Below are 3,205 nucleotides of genomic sequence, written 5' to 3' on the forward strand. Positions count from 1 at the left end.
TTGTTTCTAGAAATTACCTGACTTGAGAGAAAACGTTTGAGAATTAGTTAACTCTGACAAATCTTAAAGTTTTGGTAAGCACTTGAAACCATATTGGAAAAATTCCTCATACTCAGTAATCAGTAAGAATTTTTTGTTTCATTGACAGAAAGAAAAACTTTGCTTCACTTAGCCTTTCAAGAATCTCATAAACTTGTATACCAAGTGTTACCTGACCATTTTTGGAACACAAAAACATTGTTCCAGATTTCTATATGAAGGAAGATGCACAATTTTTCATCTATTCTTTTGTTATAACACACCTAGATTACTGAAAATCTTCTTAGAAATATCCCATAGAATCTTTACATTCATTCTTGCAGATTTATAAAGTTTCACCTAAAATTTTTAACTAAAATGTCCTCTCATAGAGGAAAAATGATGACACTGACTTCTTCTGTCACTGTAATAAGGATGCTAAAATGATTAATAGATGTGTCCTTTATGTAAAAGGCATTTGTCCTTTCTATTAAATCCTGTTTACAACTTTTCTGATTTAGCAATAACCTAGAATACTGGTTCCCTTCCTGAAGCATCCAAACCAGCTATTATTTTCTGCCAAGTCATCTACTAAGAATTCATTAAGGTTGCTATGCCTAAAATGTGGAGCTTGGTAATTTCTGGGCATGATTTCATTTGTTTATATACTTTAAGAATCTACCATTTGAAAATATTTTATAAGAAAGCAGGGAAAATGAAGGAAATACAACAGCTAAACACGAGCTGGGCTTCTGAGTCAGAGACAGAAAGAAGCTACAATCTTCTTTTCACTTGTTCCTGCACTCAGTTCTAGGGAAGACAGTGCATAAGAAGATGGAGGAGCAATTCAAAAGCAACTGACTACAACCCATGCCTCTCTGTCATGATGCTTACTGCTTCCATATTATTTGTTAAGATCTGCCTTTGCCAAAGGAGGTCCTGTTGGTACAAGATGTGACTAACAGTGCAGTTTTCCTAGTATAAATATGTTAACAGCATAAATGATGGCAAATACAGTATATATTCTGTGCAACTCCGATGCAGAAACAGGCCAAGAGAATGATATGAACATTTTTTGGTTTTCCTCTTTTCTGGAAAAAAAAAAAAATTCCTTTAGACAGCCCCATAATCACAGATAAATATATAAAAATTATAATGGATTTTCTATATTTACAATCCTTAAAACAGAAGTCTTTAACATGTCATAACATAAGATGGTATGCTTAAATCCACCTGGAAAAAAGTGCTGAGATTATTCTTGTTTCTCAGAAATGCAACCTCATTAGCAAGAATTTATGTAAACCATAAAAACATACACAGATATGCATGGTTTGTAGATAAGCTGCACTTTAAATAGTGTTCATCACTCAAACTTCTGCTCTGGATGCATTTTTATGAATAGGTCATAACCTATCATTCATATGTAGCTCATTGAGTGTATGTGATATTTTATACTCAAAATGATTGATTCCACAGATTATAGGATAGTCATGTGTATGAGCTAGTCAGTTTTCATTTGTTTTAGAATCGGATCTGTGTAACTAACACTTGCAAATATAAATACAAAATTTGATGTGTTAAATTAACTTTTAACACTATGTTTAATAATCATAGCAACATGAATACAGATTAGAACATGTATGGTGTATATAAAAAAGCTCAGAAAACAATAAATCAATCTAAATATAGTTTTTCTCCTGGAAAGTAAAAGCTTGTAACGTTTCACACCAGAAAAGGGCTCTTCCCACTATATTTTTCTTGGTCAGGTCTGCTACTCTATGCACTTTGAGATACCAGCACAACAGGAAGTGCAAAGGAAGCTAAACTTCCTCTGCAGCCTTGCAATTTCAAATATGCAGAACACAGATATAACGACAAAACAAAATCGATGCTTCTACCTTTGATTTCTCAGGACAAAATCTATTTCCTCAGCCACTTTTTGAAAACTCTCCAGTTTTCACATTTGTATTTATGGCACATAGTGCCCCACAAGGAGAAGGAATTAGGCTTCGGAGACCACTTTCTGGCATAAAAATATCCTACCACAGCTATTTATTTATATTCCTGTCATGCGTAAGAGTCCTAGTCTAAGACCATGTCCCAGTTGTGCTTGATGCTGTTCAAACACAAACACAAAATAATACCTTTCTCTAGTTCACAATGTAAAGATGAAATAAGAGATAACAGAAGTGTAAGTGAAACAATGACACAATATTCTTCAGAAAGACAGATGGTAGTTTCAGCCACTGAACCGCATCCCACTTTTTCTACTTTTGAAAGAGGATCATATATTAGCATATATGACCATTTTTGGATGGCCGTGAGGACTTCCTCTCAAGCATGAGAAACAGCATGAGATAAAACACAAATATGTAAATATGTTGAAAATGTTTCTAAGTCAAATGGAAGCTAATGTTGTGGACTGGTTAAAGGCAGGATCACATATCCTCAGGTTGTGAGGCAGAGCTTATGAAGAGCTTGAAAACTGTGTGCAAATTATTTGAGTTGGTACAGAAGCTTAGACATAGTCAAGTAATGAACTAGGGAAATGATTTTACAGAAACATGCTGTGTAGGTGCTCAGCTGTAAAAACCTGCATAGGGAAACGCATGAGAGATGACTGAAAACAAAAAATGAATACAATGCAATGGAAATAAGGGCAAGAGTTTGCTGTGTGAATGGACAGGATTATGTTAATTATGCAGAAAGAATGAATGAAACCTAAGCTCCGAACTAATAGGAAAATTTACAGAGAGATCAGAATTGAAAAAAATGCTCAAGTTAACAGCTTGAACAGCCAGGATGTGGTGTTGCTCAGAATGGATGTCAAAGGAAGTAGTGAGGAAGACCGTGGGGAAGGAATAATAAATTCTGGTTTGATCATGTTGAGCTTGAGCTGAACCTCCATGGATATATCAAGGTGAAATTTTAGTTTGGATAAGAAACAAATTTTTAGTAAACAGAAGGCAGGTAATCAGTATGAAGCACCAGTGAAGGAAAGTAATTTGAATTTGTGCTTATGCATTAGACTGCTGTTAGTTAAGATGCAAAGTGAGAAGAGGAGAAACTAAGTTGTGAAAAGACTGTTGGTGAGGGCATGTGAAGAATGTCTTGAGAGCATGCAGTTCAAAGGAACTCTCGTTATACCTGTCTCAAAGAAGCAAAGAGAGGACAGGATTTCAAGAGG

This window comes from Tauraco erythrolophus, chromosome 6 (genome assembly GCF_009769465.1).
Source record: "Tauraco erythrolophus isolate bTauEry1 chromosome 6, bTauEry1.pri, whole genome shotgun sequence".
Taxonomy (NCBI): Eukaryota; Metazoa; Chordata; class Aves; order Musophagiformes; family Musophagidae; genus Tauraco; species Tauraco erythrolophus.